A 23,933-nucleotide genomic window follows, 5' to 3' on the forward strand; every position below is an offset into this window, starting at 1 on the left:
AATGTCCAGAAAAAAGGCGTAATGTGGGCAAATCCACTTATTGTCTCAGAAATTTAGAAACAAAATGTGGCCTTTTTTCCCCACATTAATCAGCTTTCTCATTAATTGTTAGTTTTCTTCAAAGAAAGAGCTAAAATTTGTTGGAAAGTTTAGAGACTAAGAGCGTTAATTGAAGGCTTTTCATTTATGTTTTTATACATCTACCAAAAATATGTATAGAGTTGAAAAAATAATATGTGATGAAAATTATTTGCATTGTATGCCACCGATTTTTCATTTTAGGTATTGATTTCAGTTTAGGTAGAGAGCTGCAGGAGATCACCTCCTCCATGGGCTAACATTTTGTGCTTTCTGCCCATGCACATGGAGGGGTCTATCTTTAGGAAAGATTTGGCAACTTTACAATTATAAGCTTATGTTGTTTGCCTAGAACAGTTTTTACAGATAAAACAATGAAGAGACTGATCACAGAAGGGGAAGATAAACACAAACAAATACTCAGACTAATACAACCAGGCACACACAAACATAGCCAGACACTCACACTAACACAGACACCTAAACTCAAATACTTTATAGTGTAACACTTGGAGGACCAGCGTTGCAGGAAACTTTAAGAGAGTAAAATCCACAACAGGAGGATTTTCTCTGACGTGTTATCTGCTAATAGCGCTCAGTACTATGCACCCTTAGGACCGCAGGACAGTGAGAGAAAACAAGTCGCTGATCGCGGAAGGGGCAGTTACACTAACACACACACAAGCACTCACAGACCAAAGCCACTCACACAAACACCAAGACACAAATACGTATAGTGTAACACTTGGAGGACCAACGTTGGAGGTGCCCGATAGAGAGTTGGTTTCCAGACCGATGGATTTTGAGCGGTGTAGCACCGAGTAATAGCACTCAGTACTATACACCCTTATGACAGCAGGACAGTCAGAGACAACAAGTCACTTTAAGAATGAAAGAAAGAATCACAGGTAGCCTGAAGAGACACAGACAGGTGGAGAGGTGCAGATAGAATCCGATAAGGAGGGTTTTCCTCTTATGTTGTCTGTAAAGGCTTGAGCTGGTAAAATGCAAAAGAGCTTCTCTGGTAAGTGCTTGTCGGCGACGACAGATGGGAGAAGTGGCACATCCAGAGACTGATCGTGGAAGGGGCAGTTACACTAACACACACACTCACACTAACACAAACCAAACCACTCACACAAACACCCTTAGGACAGCAGTACAGTCAAAGACGACAAGTCACTTAAAGGATGAGGCCAGAGACCTTACATGAAAGAATCACAGATAGCCTGAAGAGACATGGAGAGGTGCAGATAGAATCCGATAAGGAGGGTTCTCCTCTTACATTGTCTGTGATGGCTTGAGTTGGTAAAATGCAAAAGAGCTTCCCTGGTGAGTGCTTGTCGGAGACTGCAAACGGGACAAGTGGTCTTTCCAGAGACTGATCGCGGAAAGGGGCTGATACACAAACACACACAAACACTCACACAAACACAGACAATGCCACCAACACAAACACCTTGACACAAACACTTGGAGGACCAGCCTTGCAGGAACCTGATAGACATTAAGATTCTAGACAGATGGATTTCAGGCGGTATGGTACCTGGCAATATAGCTCAGTACTATACATCTTTTGGAACGCAGGAGAGTCAGAGGCAACAAGTCACTTCAAGGATGAGGCCAGAGACCTTACATGAAAGAATCACAGATAGCCTGAAGAGACATGGAGAGGTGCAGATAGAATCCGATAAGGAGGGTTCTCCTCTTACATTGTCTGTGATGGCTTGAGTTGATAAAATGCAAAAGAGCTTCCCCGGTGAGGGCTTGTCGGAGACGACAAACGGGACAAGTGGTCCATCCAGAGACTGGTCGCGGAAAGGGGCTGATACACAAACACACACACACTAACACAGACAATGCCACCAGCACAAACACCTTGACACAAACACTTTGGACCGCAGGAGAGTCAGAGACAACAAGTCACTTCAAGGATGAGGCCAGAGACCTTACATGAAAGAATCACAGATAGCCTGAAGAGACATGGAGAGGTGCAGATAGAATCCGATAAGGAGGGTTCTCCTCTTACATTGTCTGTGATGGCTTGAGTAGGTAAAATGCAAAAGAGCTTCCCCGGTGAGGGCTTGTCGGAGACGACAAATGGGACAAGTGGTCCATCCAGAGACTGATCGCGGAAAGGGGCTGATACACAAACACACACACACTAACACAGACAATGCCACCAACACAAACACCTTGACACAAACACTTGGAGGACCAGCCTTGCAGGAACCTGATAGACAGTAAGATTCGAGACAGATGGATTTCAAGCGGTATGGTACCTGGCAATATAGCTCAGTACTATACATCTTTTGGAACGCAGGAGAGTCAGAGACAACAAGTCACTTCAAGGATGAGGCCAGAGACCTTACATGAAAGAATCACAGATAGCCTGAAGAGACATAGAGAGGGGCAGATAGAATCCGATAAGGAGGGTTCTCCTCTTACATTGTCTGTGATGGCTTGAGTTGGTAAAATGCAAAAGAGCTTCCCAGGTGAGGGCTTGTCGGAGACGACAAACGGGACAAGTGGTCCATCCAGAGACTGATCGCGGAAAGGGACTGATACACAAACACACACACACTAACACAGACAATGCCACCAACACAAACACCTTGACACAAACACTTGGAGGACCAGCCTTGCAGGAACCTGATAGACAGTAAGATTCGAGACAGATGGATTTCAAGCGGTATGGTACCTGGCAATATAGCTCAGTACTATACATCTTTTGGAACGCAGGAGAGTCAGAGACAACAAGTCACTTCAAGGATGAGGCCAGAGACCTTACATGAAAGAATCACAGATAGCCTGAAGAGACATGGAGAGGTGCAGATAGAATCCGATAAGGAGGGTTCTCCTCTTACATTGTCTGTGATGGCTTGAGTTGGTAAAATGCAAAAGAGCTTCCCTGGTGAGTGCTTGTCGGAGACTGCAAACGGGACAAGTGGTCCATCCAGAGACTGATCGCGGAAAGGGGCTGATACACAAACACACACAAACACTCACACAAACACAGACAATGCCACCAACACAAACACCTTGACACAAACACTTGGAGGACCAGCCTTGCAGGAACCTGATAGACATTAAGATTCTAGACAGATGGATTTCAAGCGGTATGGTACCTGGCAATATAGCTCAGTACTATACATCTTTTGGAACGCAGGAGAGTCAGAGACAACAAGTCACTTCAAGGATGAGGCCAGAGACCTTACATGAAAGAATCACAGATAGCCTGAAGAGACATGGAGAGGTGCAGATAGAATCCGATAAGGAGGGTTCTCCTCTTACATTGTCTGTGATGGCTTGAGTTGATAAAATGCAAAAGAGCTTCCCCGGTGAGGGCTTGTCGGAGACGACAAACGGGACAAGTGGTCCATCCAGAGACTGATCGCGGAAAGAGGCTGATACACAAACACACACACACTAACACAGACAATGCCACCAACACAAACACCTTGACACAAACACTTTGGACCGCAGGAGAGTCAGAGACAACAAGTCACTTCAAGGATGAGACCAGAGACCTTACATGAAAGAATCACAGATAGCCTGAAGAGACATGGAGAGGTGCAGATAGAATCCGATAAGGAGGGTTCTCCTCTTACATTGTCTGTGATGGCTTGAGTAGGTAAAATGCAAAAGAGCTTCCCCGGTGAGGGCTTGTCGGAGACGACAAACGGGACAAGTGGTCCATCCAGAGACTGATCGCGGAAAGGGGCTGATACACAAACATACACACACTAACACAGACAATGCCACCAACACAAACACCTTGACACAAACACTTTGGACCGCAGGAGAGTCAGAGACAACAAGTCACTTCAAGGATGAGGCCAGAGACCTTACATGAAAGAATCACAGATAGCCTGAAGAGACATGGAGAGGTGCAGATAGAATCCGATAAGGAGGGTTCTCCTCTTACATTGTCTGTGATGGCTTGAGTTTGTAAAATGCCAAAGAGCTTCCCTGGTGAGTGCTTGTCAGAGACTGCAAACGGGACAAGTGGTCCATCCAGAGACTGATCGCGGAAAGGGGCTGATACACAAACACACACAAACACTCACACAAACACAGACAATGCCACCAACACAAACACCTTGACACAAACACTTGGAGGACCAGCCTTGCAGGAACCTGATAGACATTAAGATTCTAGACAGATGGATTTCAAGCGGTATGGTACCTGGCAATATAGCTCAGTACTATACATCTTTTGGAACGCAGGAGAGTCAGAGACAACAAGTCACTTCAAGGATGAGGCCAGAGACCTTACATGAAAGAATCACAGATAGCCTGAAGAGACATGGAGAGGTGCAGATAGAATCCGATAAGGAGGGTTCTCCTCTTACATTGTCTGTGATGGCTTGAGTTGGTAAAATGCAAAAGAGCTTCCCCGGTGAGGGCTTGTCGGAGACGACAAACGGGACAAGTGGTCCATCCAGAGACTGATCGCGGAAAGGGGCTGATACACAAACACACACACTAACACAGACAATGCCACCAACACAAACACCTTGACACAAACACTTTGGACCGCAGGAGAGTCAGAGACAACAAGTCACTTCAAGGATGAGGCCAGAGACCTTACATGAAGGAATCACAGATAGCCTGAAGAGACATGGAGAGGTGCAGATAGAATCCGATAAGGAGGGTTCTCCTCTTACATTGTCTGTGATGGCTTGAGTTGGTAAAATGCAAAAGAGCTTCCCTGGTGAGTGCTTGTCGGAGACTGCAAACGGGACAAGTGGTCCATCCAGAGACTGATCGCGGAAAGGGGCTGATACACAAACACACACACACTAACACAGACAATGCCACCAACACAAACACCTTGACACAAACACTTTGGACCGCAGGAGAGTCAGAGACAACAAGTCACTTCAAGGATGAGGCCAGAGACCTTACATGAAAGAATCACAGATAGCCTGAAGAGACATGGAGAGGTGCAGATAGAATCCGATAAGGAGGGTTCTCCTCTTACATTGTCTGTGATGGCTTGAGTAGGTAAAATGCAAAAGAGCTTCCCCGGTGAGGGCTTTTCGGAGACGACAAACGGGACAAGTGGTCCATCCAGAGACTGATCGCAGAAAGGGGCTGATACACAAACACACACACACTAACACAGACAATGCCACCAACACAAACACCTTGACACAAACACTTGGAGGACCAGCCTTGCAGGAACCTGATAGACATTAAGATTCTAGACAGATGGATTTCAAGCGGTATGGTACCTGGCAATATAGCTCAGTACTATACATCTTTTGGAACGCAGGAGAGTCAGAGACAACAAGTCACTTCAAGGATGAGGCCAGAGACCTTACATGAAAGAATCACAGATAGCCTGAAGAGACATGGAGAGGTGCAGATAGAATCCGATAAGGAGGGTTCTCCTCTTACATTGTCTGTGATGGCTTGAGTAGATAAAATGCAAAAGAGCTTCCCCGGTGAGGGCTTGTCGGAGACGACAAACGGGACAAGTGGTCCATCCAGAGACTGATCGCGGAAAGGGGCTGATACACAAACACACACACACTAACACAGACAATGCCACCAACACAAACACCTTGACACAAACACTTGGAGGACCAGCCTTGCAGGAACCTGATAGACAGTAAGATTCGAGACAGATGGATTTCAAGCGGTATGGTACCTGGCAATATAGCTCAGTACTATACATCTTTTGGACCGCAGGAGAGTCAGAGACAACAAGTCACTTCAAGGATGAGGTCAGAGACCTTACATGAAAGAATCACAGATAGCCTGAAGAGACATGGAGAGGTGCAGATAGAATCCGATAAGGAGGGTTCTCCTCTTACGTTGTCTGTAAAGGCTTGAGATCGTAAAATGGAAAAGAGCTTCTCCGAAGAATGTTTGTCGGAGACGGCAAACGGGAAGAATGGTCCATCCAGAGACTGATTGCAGAAAGGGGCAGTTACACTAACACACACAAACACTAACACAGACCAAGCCACTAACACAAACACCTAGACACAAATACCTATAGTGTAACACTTGGAGGACCAGCGTTGCAGGAACCTGATAGACAGTAAGTTTCCTGAGAGGTGGATTACGAGCTGTGTGGTACCTGGTAATAGCGCTTAGTACTATACACCCTTAGGACCGCAGGACAGTCAGAGACAACAAGTCACTTCAAGGATGAGCCCAGAGACCTTAAATGAAAGAATCACAGATAACCTGAAGAGACACGGACAGGTGGAGAGGTGCAGATAGAATCCGATAAGGAGGGTTCTCCTCTTACGTTGTCTGTAAAGGTTTGAGTTTGTAAAATGCAAAAGAGCTTTCCTGGTGAGTGCTTGTCATGAGAGCAGACGTGACATTAGGCAGATCCAGAGACTGATCGCGGAAGGGGCAGTTACGCTTACTCACACAGATACTCAGAGTAATACAACTAGACACGCTAACATACACAGACACTCACACTAACACAATCCACTGACACAAACACGTACACACAGATACCTATATTGTGGATTTCGTGGAGCCTGGAAATAGCGCTCTGTAATAGACACCCTAAGGACCGCAGGACAGTCAGAGACAACAATCACTTAAGGATGAGGAAACAACAAGTCACCTTAATGGTGAGCAAGAGACCTTACAAGACATCCTCTCTGAGGAGAGGTGCAGGTAGAATCTGGTGAGGAAGGCCCACACAAACGGGGTGAGGGGTATGTCTCTCTATAGCTGTATACTCTGAAGGTATCATGTTTTTGCCAGTAGCTGATATGTAGAGCTGTTAATGTAACTAACTTTTTCTGTTGCTTTTTTTTTTTAGAAGGGTGCATGATCAGCATATGTTCTTCAAACTCACCTGAACAAGTTATTAAGTTTCAATAGCATGATATTAAGATCCACAGAGCCATCTTCACCATGTCCATTCTACTGCCAGTACGAATGTGCTTTAAACTACTGTTGAAATACTAACCTCTTATTGCCCAGAGGGATGGGCAGTCCTTTTAGCCATGGATCCCCAGAGGTTTCCCCCACAGGGGTTTTTCTCTCCTGAGTGCTGGAGGATGACTCTAAGTGAGTCCAGAGGGCGCTTTCTGTACATTTGACTCCTACTTAACTTACTTGACCAGGCATTTTGTAAAAATTATGCTAAGTGGTACTACCTTGTAACTTTCTCTAATAAATGATACAATTTTAAATTTAAAATGTACTACTTGTCTTGTTTATTATTCTTCTTGTGACATTTTCATGTGGTTTAACCTATGGACCTCATCCTGTCTATTCACTTGGGAGAAGGGTATCTGATTTAACAATGTAAAATTCGGTATTTAGTCTCCATATCATAAAATAATTAAAACATGTACAATATTTTATATACTCCCTAGCCAATGATATTAATCGATATTAGTAGTATAGCAACTGATATTTAAGAAAGGTGGGTAGCATCTTCATGAACCATCACTGTAAGTTGGACAAAACTGAGGGTATGGGTGGAACAGGCCTCAGGTGAAGCTTATTTTAGCACTTCGGAGCTCTGATCTACTAATTTTAGATTCTACAGTGACAAATACATTATTATAAGCATATACTAGAATTATCTGTACTAGAACTTCCACATAGAGTTTAAGGGATTCCAACCATTATGGAAATAAATTGATAAAAATAGGCAGCAGCACAGTTAGCTTAAAGAACATTTTTAATTAATACTAAAGTTAAGTCATAAAAACACAAGAATGATGCAAAAAAAAAGTCTACAAACATTTTAAAAACAAAATATGTCATAATGGTAAAGTAACTAAGCATATCCAGTTGTAACATATTCATGGAGTCTCTTCTGCTTCAAAGGATGTGAACAATTGCGAAATAACACACAAGGGTAAAAAATAAAAAAATATATACTATATATACTTAAAAATAGAAGTAAAACGTTCTTCACTTTCAAGAAACTTCAATTTTCTCCTCTTAACTTGAAGACGTGGAACATAGGACAAAGTTACCCGGCAGAAGAACTTGAAAGCATTACTTTTTATGGGAGCTTTGACAACTGTGTGGATGAGTCTTTGTCCTCCATGATGTGTCCGTATGCATGTGGTAGGCGTGAATCCCATGCAGGTTAACAGAACCAGAGTGAACCTCTTAACACGTAACACGGATCCATTGAGTAGTTACCCACGTATGCATTTATTTCATTTGACTCACAAGCAACTTCATTGACGTGTGACCATCACTATTACCAGTCAGCTCTTCTTCACTTACTTTGAAGATTCAAATCACGTAGAATTGTAAAAAAATACACAAGTAACTATTCTTATTTTATTTAAAATCAATACTATTTGTACATTTTAACAAATTAGAGAGGAACTTGCTAACGCAATGTTGATATTCACAGCAATCGCTTTGTATTCAATTAAAAATGTGGTCATTTTATATGATCATATCTGGACTCCTTTATCTATTGTTAACAATCTCCGTTAATGTGATTGTCCATACCTACTAAAAGAAGGGGGATAAAGAGCATTGAATATACATAGCACTCAATTCAAGTTGTGTAGATGCTAAATCTGCATAAATCAGGTGGTTGGGAATGTCCAAGCAAATTCAGGGCTGTTGGTAGTTATGGAAGAGCAGTGTAACTAGGCTGGTCGGTCTGGAAGTCCTTGAAGACTGCTTAGGACTTCCTTCTTCCATTGGTGGGAAAGTCCATGGTTTGTAGTACTTGGTGTTTAGTGGTGAAGCGGGAGAACTAGCCGATTTGTAAGTTAATGTCGTTTGTGACAGTTCACAGGTGGGCTCCTGGATTTGCTTACATATTGCTTACCTTACTGTCAAGCACTTCCACTGCCCACTCAATCCCTCCTCGACTATGGAGGCCAGCAGTGTCCATATCACGGCGCCAGTTCATCATCCAAGTTGGAAGAGAATTCTCCATATAGAAACTGCCGGCACACTTTTGGAGAGAGGGAGCGAGCAGCAGGAAGCGATTGATGGTTAGGTAAGCAAAATGGGCTTTTTACTCAGATAATTAAGGTAACCATTATGCAAAGCTTACTTTTCCTAGGGGAAAAGTTTGTTCAATCATTTTCTTACGAATGAAGAACAAAGTTTCATGTCAACAATTATAACAACTAAGGAACCGAGGAAATACCCCTTGTGATTTACTACGGGAAACCAATTGCCTGCCTGGTGGCAGATTTGCTTCCGATTACAACAGCTGGGGGGGGGTAGGGCGTAGTTGTTCACACAAAACCATTGCTGTTCATGAATTTGCTTGCATACGCTGAACTTCCACTTTACATTCAAATGGGCAAATGAAGAAGTGAAACAGCTTGAGATCTCTTCATGCCACTCATGGCCTCGGCATTTATCTGGGGGCTTCTTATTATTTTCTTGTTCTCAGGTAAGTGCCAAAAAAATCTAAACTTTTCCAGGGGGACAGGGGGTAAGGACTAGTCAAATGTTCTTTCTTCACCTGCGCTTTAAGCTTATGTTCCCTGCTTTCACTACCTGCCACATTTTGGGGTCGAGGTCCCAGCGACGTATCCCAGTTTGATGACCACTTATCTATTCCTAAACGTTCTTCTAAAAATGGTAACACTTTCCCTTCACGGTAAAAGGATATATTTTAAAGTTCTAAGCTACGCTGAAAGGCTGCGTGAAAAATAAGGGGAATTCTAAAAATTGCGATAGCAAATGTTCTGGATTTTTTATTTGGGTTTTTGAAGCTTTTTACGTCTCGTGTAATTGTGCAAGAAAAAAAACGGTAACATATCATAAATCATGTGGAGGAATGTTGAAGAACGTTCATGTTCAATAACCTTCTCTGTTGTGTGTTTGTTTTAATTATTCAAAGACCATGTGATACAAGCTGAAGATGTGAGGGGCACTTCTGGCCAAACTATGACCTTACCCTGCGCATACTCTGTTAGTGGAGAAGCGTCACCCATGTGCTGGGGCAGGGGTGGCTGCCCAGTGTTCAGCTGTGACGATGTGATCATCAGGACTGATGGCAGGAAGGTGACCCAAAGGCAGTCCGAGAGATACCGGTTACTGGGGGACATGGCAAAGGGGAACGTGTCCCTGACCATCCATGGGGTGACCACCAGTGACACAGGAACCTACTGCTGCCGTGTGGAGATAGCGGGAATATTCAGTGATATGAAGAAGGACATAACGGTGGAGATCCAGGAAGGTGAGCAGAGATCTCACGGCAAGTATATGTATTCCATTACACAATCACAGGGATGTCACGATCGCATTAAATGGTCCATGTGCACGCCACTCAAGTCTCCATCTTTAGGACTGACTGTCCCTCTCTGTGACCCAAAACCCCCCCTGTTGCTTTTTCCTCCCCTGATGTACCTCTTTTTTTTACATAATCCCCCAGACAGGGTATCCAGAACGGGGGTGCTTTCACACCTAATATGAAACGCACTGGGTGTTGACCAGAGGAAACATCTCTAGTCTTCGGCATTGTTGATGCACGCAAAGACGACCGCACACATTGTCAAATAATACATTGGTTTCGTTATGAGTCATCGCCTCTTCTGGTGTAATTTCAGTGCTTAAAGACCCAAACCATAAACATTATTAAGATGACATTGAAGTAGGATTATTTAGGAGGATGGTTTGTGATAGAAACATAAAAAATATACAACGCAAATAAACAAAAAATGCAGGATTTTCTGAAACACAAAAAATATACAACACTCTGTAATTATTATTTGTTTTATCATAAAAATACTACTACTACAAATCAACTGTCTACTTGTAGAACTACTAGGCAAATATTAATCTGTTATTATCCTTAATAGCACATTACATTAAATATAGAACAGAAGATAAAGAGAACTTGTTCTAGAATATATAACTGTTATAGATCCCTCTAGTGAATCAATTTTCATTTAAATCTAGACTAATGATGTCATAAACGGGATCTTAAAAAATTTCTTCAAAATCATAGAAAAAGAGGGAGGAAGACTTGGGAGCAGGGGGGTGGTGATAAAATATCACAAAACCCCCAAAAGGGGAAACTTTGTGAACCTAAATTAAAGGGACAATTTACAACAAGTAAGGTCGGATTACGAATGAGCTGCTGCTGTGGCAGAGCTGCCCCTTCTTTAGCCATATTAGCCATGCTAAAGAAGTGGCAGCTCTGCAGCAACGGCTCATCCGTAATCCAACATTACTTGTTATTGATTGGTTTCTTGAAGTAGCCAATCAGTGGCCGGAATGCACAGGGGTTTAAAGAGACACACGTTCGACCACGCCAGCTGATTTCAGGGTGGCAGCTGGGGGACCTGGAAGGGACAAATGTATATGGGGAGCGCCACAACGGCATATAATAGCTGAAGAGTCCCTTTAAATGAAAGAAACAATTCTCCTTATTGTGCCCGTAATCTCTGTAGATATTACTCATTTCATGATTTATTTAATTTGTAGTTCCCAGCCTTTCAACAGCGATTCCTACAACAGCTCTTCAAGAAAACGGCTCGTATTCCCCTAAAGAAAACCTGGTATGAGACGCATTATCGCTGTTATTTTCATTACAGGTTAAATGATAATTGATCCGCCGACCCGCGTTACACGAGCATACGATGCAATAATTCATCCAACGCACAAGCCTTTAAAAGGACAAATACAATTTAAAAGAAAGTCACGGCACAATTCTTTAAATGTGATATTTTAATAATATTAATAATAATAGTCAGATCTGTATGCACATATAAATAATCTACTATTAAAATATAAATACATGTAAATGTGATTCTGCTACAAAGTTTCAAAAGCAGTCCAATTAACCTGGCGACCAATCAACCACAGACATTCACGCCGGATTCACGCCTTATTTGAAAAGATGTGTTTAGCTGCTCTTTACTCGTCACAAATGACAAACGGCTCTAATCACCTTTATTTTAATTTTTCCACCCAATAATTTTAGGAGATTCCCAGCTCACGGAATGAGAACATGGTGGTTTCTCATATTATTGTTCGTGTTGTCCTCACGTCTGCGATTCTCCTTTCCGTGGCGAGATTGTTATACGGGTGTAAGTACTGTGCTAATGCCCCTTTCATAATTTATACCCCCTCCCCAACATTAGCATTGATATGTGTGACGGAGACAGGCACAGCGTTGGATTCTGGAATAAGATGACTAGGGCAGCAAGTCTATGGGGGGCAGCAGTCTCCTGCCACGAAAACAGGAGGGATATCGCCCTCTTTGTGCGATCAGACCCCCTGGCGTCCCATTGCTCAAGAAGCCAGTGACGAGCGTACCTGGGAACTTTCAGGCACCAGCGGCCTGGAAGCCCTCCCTTCGAGGTCCCAACTCATGCTGCAGGAAAGCGTAGTTGGAGGGGCAACCACACAATGATCAGACAATTCTATAAACTGCATCTTTTAGCCAGAATTGTAATACAAAATGTTGACCACCCAGCGAGCTTTGCTGAGGGTCTTCCCTCTCCATGTATCTATCCATGTGATGATGTCAATGCCCGTGTTTCTAAACGTCATCCCATAGGTATGAAATCAGAACTCAGCTGTGTGCAGTTATATTACAGAGCTAATAGACCCTAAGTGTCCGTTACACTTTCCTGACAGGACTATCCCGCTAAAATAGGGACTCTTGGTATGTTGGTTCCCCGGGGTAAAATAGCCTGTTTAATATACATACACACCCTGATCAGCCATAACATTATGACCACTGATGGGTGAAGTGAATAACACGGGTAATCTTGTTACCGTGGCACCTGTCAGTGGGGGGGATATATTAGGCAGCGAGTTAACATTTTGTCCTCAAAGGTGATGTGAAGCAGGAAAAATGGGCAGCGTAAGGATCTGAGCAAGTTTGACGAGGGCCAAATTGTGATGGGGAGACGACCGGGTCAGAGCATCTCCAAAACCGCAGCTCTTGTGGAGTTCCCGGTCTGCGGTATGCTCGTGAGAACACATGGAACGCATCCATGGAGGCCGCACCTCGCAGCTTACAGGACTGAAAGGATCTGCTGCTAACGTCTTGGTGCCGGATACCACAGCTCACCTTCAGAGGTGTAGTGGAGTCCATGCCTCGACGGGTCAAAAGGGGGACCTACACAATATTAGGCAGGTGCTCATGATGGCTGATCGGTGTGTGTATATAATATAAACAACTTCACTGATTGCAAAACAAAACAAAAGCAGAAATTATCTTAATTTGTCCGGAAAAGTCCCGGTTTTGGGGTCTGATTTGTTAAAGTCTTTCTTTGTCTGGTTGTGAGGTATTAAATACTTTAGAGTGTATTTAGGATGAGAATACTGTGTTTATTGTTTTTATAAATATATTTTTTCTGATAGATACAAAAGAATGAAGAGCGCAAAATCCAGGTAATAACATTTTCCTAGAAAACCCTGTATGTAGCAGCGTAAACGCAATGCATCACTTTATAACAGGGCTATGGTTTTAACCAAATCTCACACAAAAAGAGCAGTTCAAAAGTTTGGGGTCACTCAGCTTTATCAATGGAAAATGAAAACATTTCTGGCTGTTACATAATTGCAAAAGGGGTTTCTAAGAATCAAATAGCCCTTAAGCTTGGATCAGCAAACACAACGTGCCACTGGAACACAGGAGTGATGGGAGTGATAAAAGGCCATTGGAACACAGGAGTGATGGGAGTGATAAAGGGCCATTGGAACACAAGAGTGATGGGAGTGATAAAGGGCTATTGGAACCCAGGAGTGATGGGAGTGATAAAAGGCCATTGGAACACAGGAGTGATGGGAGTGATAAAAGGCCATTGGAACACAGGAGTGATGGGAGTGATAAAAGGCCATTGGAACACAGGAGTGATGGGAGTGATCAAAGGCCATTGGAACACAGGAGTGATGGGAGTGATAAAGGGCCTCTGTACGCCTATGAAGAGATTCCATAAAAAATCAGACGTTTCCCGCTACAATAGTCATTTACAACATTAACCCCGTCTGTGCTGGATTTCTGATCCATTTCATGTTAATGGACCAAGGCCTCCCAGGGCAATTCGCACCTCGCCATCATACCTGGATACTCTCAGGGTTCTTTACTGCTTTGAACATACATAAGACTCTCAATTGGTGCTTTTGCTATCACTGCTTGAATGCAGGTGACTCATTTAAGTATATCTTTAAATAATGACAAGTCAAGGATTCCCCGACGACCAGTATTAAAACCACTTGGTTAACACATTTGATGATTCACTACATAGAATCTGGGCTATTAAAGGTTTAACATTTCAAGCGTCTCAGGGTCGACTCATTTTGAAAGTTCGCAGGTATGGATATGATGTCATATTCTGATGCTCACGAGAGAAGAGTGTGATGTGGCCACTGCCTTGAGTTAGCGCTAGTCGGCCCACAGCCTATATATATATACCTCTCTATATGTATTAGAATACTGCCTTATGGGTATAGCATGGGGGGGGGCATCTTAACTTTCTATTCTACTATGTAAAAAAAACACAGGTTAACTTTGAAGACGTTTTTAATGACAACAACCTATCAGTGCTTGCATCTGTGTCACATGACAATTAAGGGTTCCCTGCAAAATTACAGAATTTTTACTCACTAAATAACTATTTCTGGGAAGTTTGGGCATTTAATACTGCAAAGAATGATAGCTCAAATGCTGCATTCATTATGTGCCACTTAAGGAGGAGCTGTACATGTATGTGGGCAGGATTTGAATGGGGTGGGAGGGGAATAGGGCGGGGAGTGGGCATGCCTACTACTGCTCTGGCATCCTGTAGAGCGCACGATGTGACTCAGAGATTGGCCGGTTCACCCGGAGACTCCAGGTGAAACCTTGTGTGTTCCCAGGTATGATAATATTCTGTTTTTTACAGCGGTCTCCCCGTGATTGGAGGAGAGGACAGCTTGCAGATCCGAGCCACGGAGAACATTTACACGATTGGATAAAGAAACATCAAACACTTGGTGGATCGCTAAAATTTCAGACAGAAATAAAACTGTTTCATTCTCACTGCTTTCTAAGCAGCCATGCAGAGTATGACGAGGCTATAAAAATCCATAAATAATGATAATACAACATTTTTCTGAAAATATTGTGTAATAGGATATATAAATAAATATATATATATAAATATATATAAATATAAAATATTGTGTTTATAGGATCCAACTCCAAGGCACGGAACCACATAACATCACATGAGATTCTGTCCATGGTCCACGGCAATATGATATATAGGTGGGGGTGATGTCATGGGGCGTTCCAATATTATGATGATGATGGTAGGAGACACGGATATGGTGGTTGGGGGATATGACTTATATGAATTATGATGTGTGATGAGCAGCTCTACACTTACACATACATACATACATATATACAATCTAATACCTTACACATACATACATACATACATACACACATACACACACACACAGCCTCTCCAGCACCATACACTTGCACGTAATTACATGCACACCATCTAAGCACTATGTGTGTCACTACATGAGCAGAAAGAATTTACCCCTAGACGGTGTCGGAATCTGGAAACCTCTAATTTCCCCAAAAGATATCCCATTTCTGACGCCATACATTATACATCCATTTTATTACTAAAATTGTAGGTCTTCTGAAGATATTTATTAAAACATGTCTTGGGCATATTTGTTAATCTGTACGTTTCTCATTTGATCTATACACACGATGCAGGGTTTGCATGTGTTACTCGTTGATTCATGCGCGCGTTCTGCCCAGTGAAAGCAGATAAATGGAGAGTAAAGCCGGGCCTCGGGGACATCCCCTGGAATTCAGGTTCCTCTGGCATAAGGCTGGCTGTGTATAATAGGAGTTTGCATGCTGGACATGGCCGGGCTGACACAGCACTTTAAGTGTATTTAAATTGTAGTAGTTTAAGTATTTAACCCCCTTGCTTCTTGCTGTGTAATCTCACATGTTTCTTACAGAGACCCACCTCCTGCCAAGTGCCCGTTTATATATATATATATATATATATATATATATAGTGCCCTATAGACTCTGATTTAATTCCTAGTGTTTTATGAAGACAAAAAACCCTTTTATGACCAAGGATATTTGTTCAACTATAATTCCTTTCCATCATTTAATGCAACCAGGGGCGTAATTAGAAACCACGGGGCCCTGGTGCGAAAAATTGGAAGCCTTGGAAACCCCGTTTATTTCAGATTTAATAACATGCATACAATCGTTACACACATGAGTAGATTCAGAGTGCCCTTTCCTGCAGCCCCACCCCTTTCCTGCAGCCCCACCCCTTTCCTGCAGCCCCTCCTCACCAGGAATCATTAACCCCTCCTTCTGTCTGCCTGGGCCAATCATTGTGCCCTTACAGCCGGATGTTCCCAGGGCTGCCTGTATATATTTCAATAAAATATACTGGATTTTAGTGTTAAGCTGCGTTTAAATTATTAAAATATTGAGCCACAAAAATCCATGGAATCTTCAGGACAGAGTCAGTAGAGTTACTGTTATAAAGGAAACTTATTGTTGTTTATTTTGCGCATTAAGTGATAAAAATCCCAGTCAAGGTAATTTTTAATGTTCTTTGTTTTATTTTTGCAGTGTAGGCTGCCAAGTCCCATAAAAACCTGATTAGTGTTACAAAAAAGGCTTAATATGTCCAAAATACATTTATTGTCTACACGAAATGTGGCCCTTTTTACACATTAATCAGCTTCAATATTAACTTCCCCTCCCCCTGCTAGACTTGTGTTACTAGGCAGTGATGTCATAATGATGACTACCAGGTGATGTCATAATGATGACCAGGCCCGGACTGGGACAAAAAATAGGCCCGGGCATTTAAGCCTGAGCAGCCCATATTTATTTATTTATTTATTGTTAAAGCCCACCCGTACCATCTTTGCATTTAATCATTCACACAAATCATTAACACATTCATTAATGCAGTCTCACAAATCATTCAAGCAATTCATCCTCACATGAATTCATTGTCATACGCATTCACACAATTCATCCACACATTTATTCATTCATTCTCATACGCATTCACACTAGCCCCTCTCTTCATCTTATCTGCCCCTTCTCACTATGTTCCCCCTTTTCACTATGTAACCCCCTTCCCCACTTCTCAATATGTACCGCCTCTATCTATCCCCTCTCCCCCTTTCTCACTATCTAACCCCCCTCTGCCCCTTCTCACTGCACCCCCTCCCTCACCCTACTTACCTTGTTGCCGGAGCAAGCAGCAACTGCGACCGCGCCTGTGCCAGGGCAGGATTGACTTAGGGGCTGATGGAGCTGCAGCTCCAGGCCCCCACCTTAAAATAGGTCCAGTCAGGACTGGACTGACTGGTCCTATATGGCCGCATTAACGCAGAGCCCCTTAAGCCTGCCGCAACTACCCCCTCCTAACTATCTACCCTCTCCCTCTTTAAAGTTCACTTACCTTTCAGGAGTCCTGTGGTGGGGGTGCAAGGCCTCTGCCTCCCAGCTCTGCCACTGTATGGAACAGTATAGAGTGATGGGAGTTATGATGTACTTTTAGAGCATAATTAGACATTCTAGACATAATTAGATTCTAAACAAAATGTGGCCCTTTTTCCCACATTAATCAGCTTTCTCATTAATTGTTAGTTTTCTTCAAAGAAAGAGCTAAAAATTGTTGGAAAGTTTAGAGAATAAGAGCGTTAATTGAAGGCTTTTCATTTATGTTTTTATACATCTAGCAAAAATATGTATAGAGTTTAAAAAATAATATGTGATGAAAATTATTTGCATTGTATGCCACTGATTTTTCATTTTAGGTATTGATTTCAGTTTAGGTAGAGAGCTGCAGCAGATCACCTCCTCCATGGGCTAACATTTTGTGCTTTCTGCCCATGCACATGGAGGGGTCTATCTTTAGGAAAGATTTGGCAACTTTACAATTATAAACTTAAGTTTTTGCCTAGAACAGTTTTGACATATAAACAAATACTCAGACTAATACAACCAGGCACACACTGACGCAGCCAGACACTCACAGTAACACAGACACCTAAACTCAAATACCTTATAGTGTAACACTTGGAGGACCAGCGTTGCAGGAAACTTTGTAAAATCCACAACAGGGGGATTTTCTCTGACGTGTTATCTGCTAATAGCGCTCAGTACTATGCACCCTTAGGACCGCATTAAGTCACTTTAAGGATGAGCCCAGATGAATCACAGAAAGCCTGAAGAGACACGGACAGGTGGAGAGGTGCAGATAGAATCCGATAAGGATGATTCTCCTCTTAACGTTGTCTGTGAAGGCTTGAGTTCTTAAAATGCAAAAGAGCTTCCCGATGAATGCTTGTCGGCGACGGCAGACGGGACAAGTGGCACATCCAAAGACTGATTGCAGAAAGGGACTGATACACTAACACACACAAACACTCACAGTAACACAGACCAAGCCACTAACACAAACACCTAGACACAAATACATATAGTGTAACACTTGGAGGACCAGCGTTGCAGGAACCTGATAGACAGTAAGTTTCCAGACAGGTGGATTACGAGCTGTGTGGTACCTGGTAATGGCACTCAGTACTATACACCCCTAGGACCGCAAGACAGTGAGAGACAACAAGTCACTTTAAGGATGAGGCCAGAGACCTTACATGAAAGAATCACAGGTAGCCTGAAGAGACACGGACAGGTGGAGAGGTGCAGATAGAATCCGATAAGGATGGTGCTCCTCTTACGTTGTCTGTAATGGCTTCAGCTGGTAAAATGCAAAAGAGCTTCCCTGGTGACTGCTTGTCGACGACGGCAGATGGGACAAGTGGCACATCCAAAGACTGATCGTGGAAGGGGCAATTACAGGAAAACACACAAGCACTCACACTAACACAGACCAAAGTCACTAACACAAACACCTAGACACAAATACCTATAGTGTAACACCTGGAGGACCAGCGTTGCAGGAACCTGATAGACAGTAAGTTTCCTGAGAGGTGGATTACGAGCTGTGTGGTACCTGGTAATAGCGCTCAGTACTATGCACCCTTAGGACCGCAGGAGAGTCAGAGACAACAAGTCACTTCAAGGATGAGGCCAGAGACCTTAAATGAAAGAATCACAGATAGCCTGAAGAGACATGGAGAGGTGCTGATAGAATCCGATAAGGATGGTTCTCCTCTTACGTTGTCTTTAAAGGCTTGATTTTGTTAAATGCAAAAGAGCTTCCCTGATGAATGCTTGTCATGAGAGCAGACGTGACATTAGGCAGATCCAGAGACTGATCGCGGAAGGAGCAGTTACACTTACTCACACAGATACTCAGACTAGTATATAATGCATTATTTCGAATGTATAAATGATAAAAAGATACATTTTGATAAAATACTGCATTAGATATTTTTGAAAGCGAGGAGAATTATTGAAGAGAAAAGCTTTGTGTTTCACTAAAAGCGATGGATATTTTTGTGAAGGTCCTGTGAGGATTAATGTAACAAAGTATAGATTTATTCTATCAGAACGTTATGTAAAACATTGTATACAAAATGTAGCCCTTTTTACACATTATTCAGCTTTCACATTAGCTTCCCCTCCCTGCTTGGAATGCTAGGCAGTGATGTCACAATGATGACTGCCAGGTGATGTCACAATGCAGACTCTCAACTTACATTTAACCTACTGTCTCCAAATATCTTAAAAAAGATACCCGATTAGCCGGGCATCTATGCTAACTACGGACTATTAAATACGTCTCTTCCAGGAAAATGTGGTTCTTATATCAGACAAAGGCAGGAACTTAATAAATGAATTATTTATTATGAAATAAAAAATATTCACAGAACATATAAAAAAACAATTTAATCACACCAACAGATAAAAAAAAATGGAGAAAAATTATAGAAATCCTACTTACAGACGTACTCTATTCTATTCCCGGAGGAGATTCCGACAGGAAAATGGCCACTTATTTCAAAATTAGATCTTGGCCCCCGAAATAAACACACTTAATTCCCAAGTACAGGATAATTTATACATGTTGACTGCAGGTCAGATTTAAGGAGGGCCTCTGGGATGAACGGGGAGGAAGAGTAGGAGCGGCTACGAGATAGGGCCACCTTTTTGACCCCTAGCAAAGGGGTTTTTCCATTTACAGCGCCCTACATCAAGAAAAGCTTGACATCTTGCAGTATGAATTTCCTATAAAGGTTATATTTTCAGATTCAGACTTCTCAGAATTTCCTGTTTCCATGAAGCCCTTACACAGTCAGTATGTGATCTAACACAGCAGACTTTTGTTTCTCTCTTAACCCCTTAATGACAATTGACAGTCTGGGCATGTCACCTGAAAACAAAGGGTTAACGACAATTGACATACCAGCATCATCAACCAGTGCAGAAACCGATCTACGTTCGCTTTCTGCACCCAAACGGTGTTGCTGTAATGCCTCGACGTCAAGGCATTCCGCAACACCGGAATCGGCATCAGGGGCGTCAACGTCTGCCATACACTGTATGGCGGTGGACGCCCGTTTTAAAAGAGTTTAGGAGGCGATAGTTGATTGCCTGCTAAACTTCAATGGTGTCGCTGAAATGCCTCGATCACAAGGCATTCAGCGACACTGAACTCCCACCCAAGGATGCGCCGTGACCGCTCTAGAGAGTGCTCACAACCGCCACTGTGAGTGATTTTGCCACAAAAAAACAATGGAGTTGAAAAATCTGGCTCCACTTGCAACCATGCAAGTCAAAGGAGCCCAGCTTTCTAATCACAATGATTAGTAAAATAAATAAAAAAAATAATAATAATTAGAGCTGCAACTAAAGATTATTTTCATTATTGATTAGTTGGCTGGTTATTTTTTCGATTAATCGATTAAAAAAATAAATGTAAATTTTTCATTTATTTAAAATAATTTAATTAAAAAAGTGAGAAAAATGAATTTCTTGTTTTTATTTCCCAACCTGCACCCTCAGTTATGCACATTTGAACCCAGGCTTGCCACATGCCTCCCAGATATGCCACTCCGCCCTCCCCACATATGCCTTATTTACCCTTTATGCCCTATACTCCCTGATATGCCACTGTGCCCCCTGATATGCCTTAAACCCAGGGGCCTAACTAGAAGCAATTATATATGAACAAACAAAGTGATGAAGGACAGTCTGAAAAGGGTGTATGTGGAGAAAAACAGTGACCAATATACTTCCCTTTTTCTTCTCACAAATTCCGGATGCCCAGCTGCAGCCCGTACAAAACACTCTCCGGGTGTTTTTAACCCCTTCAATCCCAGGGGTTTTTGGTACCTCAAAGCCCAGAGCAATTTTGCCATTTTTGGGGTATGTCGGTTTAGCGATGATTCTCCTTTCCTGTGAATAGTGTACCCATGTAAACTATATATTGTTTTTTCAAGGAGAGATAGAGCTTTCGTTTGATACCATAGTTGGATGATTAGCTGAAAATTTAGAATGAGAAATTTAGTAAAAACTAGCGAAGATTAGAAAAATAAACTAATTTTTTTTACATTTTCCCTCTGAATCCTCACAAAATTAGGTAAAGTGATGGAAAATCCCCTCCAAGTTTATCAATTCAGGTGTCCTGATTTCAGAAATACCTAATTTATATAGATTTTCCAGAATTTGCCATCTCCAGGGAGCATACTATTAGGTGTACAATTTTGTATAATTTTTATGCCTATGGCTTAACGGGTTTGGGGGTTGTGAACGGAGGCAGAAGGGTTATACTCGCTAGATGTTATGCTAGGGCAATGGGAAGTAAGGTTTTTTAGTAATTTTTTTATTATCTTTTTTTATATTTTTTTTTTTAATTTTTATTTTATTTTAATTTTTTTACATTTTTTTTTATTTTTTATATATTATTTTTACACAGAAATGGTTAGAGGTCCTCCTAGGGACCTCCTGAACATGCCAGTGATGTCACAATGACATCAAAGCTCACGTTATAATTTTTTTTTGCATTATTTATATTAATATTTTAATGATTTATTTTATATTATTTTTAAATCACTAACCGTTTTTTTTTTTCAGCTTTTCCGTTACAGGACGGGAGGGGGAGTGAGAGAGATGGTTTCTCACTCCCCTCCCCGCGATCCCCCTGCACCGATCACACTGTGATCTCTATGCAGGTCCTCACAGACCTGCATAGAGATCGCAGCGTCTCTGTGCCTCATCGGAGGGCAGGATATCCCCGCAGGGGATATCCTGTCCTCCGATGACCTTCCGTCGTTATGTCGTAACCCGGAAGGGAATGCCCGATCGCGCGTTTGCAACTGCGTGATCGCGCGATCGGGCAGTTTACCGGTAACAGCTTACCGACTTTCATGCCGGAAGCTGTTACGGGCGATCGGACAGCAGAAAGCCGGCGATGCCGGCTTCTGCTGTCAGTGGGGAGTCCAGGCTGTCAAACGACAGCCTGGTCTCCCATGCAGCGGCAGGGATGTGTCCCTGACGCTGCACGAAGGGCTGGACGTACCGGGACGTCCATAGGGGTTTCTTTGTGGGCGTTTTTTGGACGTCCCGGTACGTCTATAGGGGATTGAAGGGGTTAAAACAGAACAAAGGACACTAGGGGTCGCTCGCGTATACCGGTTTGGAAAATAGAAAATAAAACAGAAAAAACAATGATTGTGTAATATTATGCGTAACTAGAAGCCTCAGAGCCCCAGGGCAAGAAACATTAAACATTAAATATAGATCCAAGCCTTAACACCTGGGGGTTCTCATATGTATATTTTTTCTAACAGAATGACACCAGACAAGGTTGGGGAATCTCCAATTGTTCAATCCCTTTGTGGCAGTGGCTGATTTTATTATTTGTATATTTCATAACAATGGCTGTTTTAACATTTCTGCGCTGCTCATGTTTAGGTGTAATTTTCTTTTTTTCCGTTAACTGAACACAAGTTATATTTCTTTTCTTCAGGATAAGAAGGGCTTGCTTGTCCTGATGTCATTGTTTTGATTGTATCATATTGTTTACTATAAATAATACTATAAAATATGGTGAAAATTTTTCAAAAAAAGGACTTTTACTTGAAAAATCTTGTACTCATCTATAAAAGCTAATGAAAAAACCTGCTAAATAGATTCTACTATTTGTCCTGAGTTTAGAAATACCCAATGTTGAGGTTTTTTTTTCTGCACGTTATGGGGCAATAAGTACAGGTAGCGTTTTGCTATTTCAAAATAATTTTTTCCAAATCTGGTAACCCCCCCCATGTGCTATTTCAGGTATCTTTAATGTCGGCCAATGCAATTTACCCCATCAAACTATATATTTTTGAAAACTAGACACCCCAGGATATCTCAAATGCTGGTATTTTAACTATTTGCAGACACACGTTTTACCATCGGCATTTTTTCCGAAGTATTTTTTGTTTGTATTTTTCCCCACACGCGTACTTTAGGTATGAATTTACAGCTCCTGGTATATGTTACTGTCATACAACACCCCATGTTTTCAGGAACATCTCCTGAGTACAGTGATATCCCACATGCATGGGTTTGTTGGGTTTTTGGGGGGCTAAAAGGCCCCCCCCTGTGCTAATTGGGGCATTGTTGAACCTGGCCAATTCAATTTACCCCTTCAAATCATAATTTTTTTTAAAGTAGACACCCCGCGGGCATTTAACATGCCAGTATTTTAACTCTTTCCATGCCAGAAATGCCTTATATCCCCTATATGCCACTGTGCCCCATGATATGCCTTTTAACCCTCTAAATGCCACTGTGCCCCATGATATGCCTTTTAACCATATATGCCACTGTGCCCCATGATATGCCTTTTTACCCCCTATGTGCCACTCTGCCTCTAGAAATGCCTTATACCCCTATATGCCACTCTGGCATTAAGGGGGTTAAAATGCATATTATGGGGCAGAGTGGCATATAGGGA

General features: G+C 42.3%; 1 long non-coding RNA gene across 1 annotated transcript; it reads right to left on the minus strand.

The window, feature by feature from the left end:
- Positions 1-1,242: 1,242 nt before the first annotated feature.
- Positions 1,243-18,873, minus strand: LOC128490683 (uncharacterized). The gene is made up of 3 exons (XR_008353968.1): positions 18,439-18,873; positions 5,823-6,024; positions 1,243-1,282 (listed from the first exon to the last, which is right to left on the minus strand). It is a non-coding gene; the product is annotated as an uncharacterized LOC128490683 (long non-coding RNA).
- Positions 18,874-23,933: the final 5,060 nt, after the last annotated feature.

Source organism: Spea bombifrons, chromosome 4 (genome assembly GCF_027358695.1).
Source record: "Spea bombifrons isolate aSpeBom1 chromosome 4, aSpeBom1.2.pri, whole genome shotgun sequence".
Lineage (NCBI taxonomy): Eukaryota > Metazoa > Chordata > Amphibia > Anura > Pelobatidae > Spea > Spea bombifrons.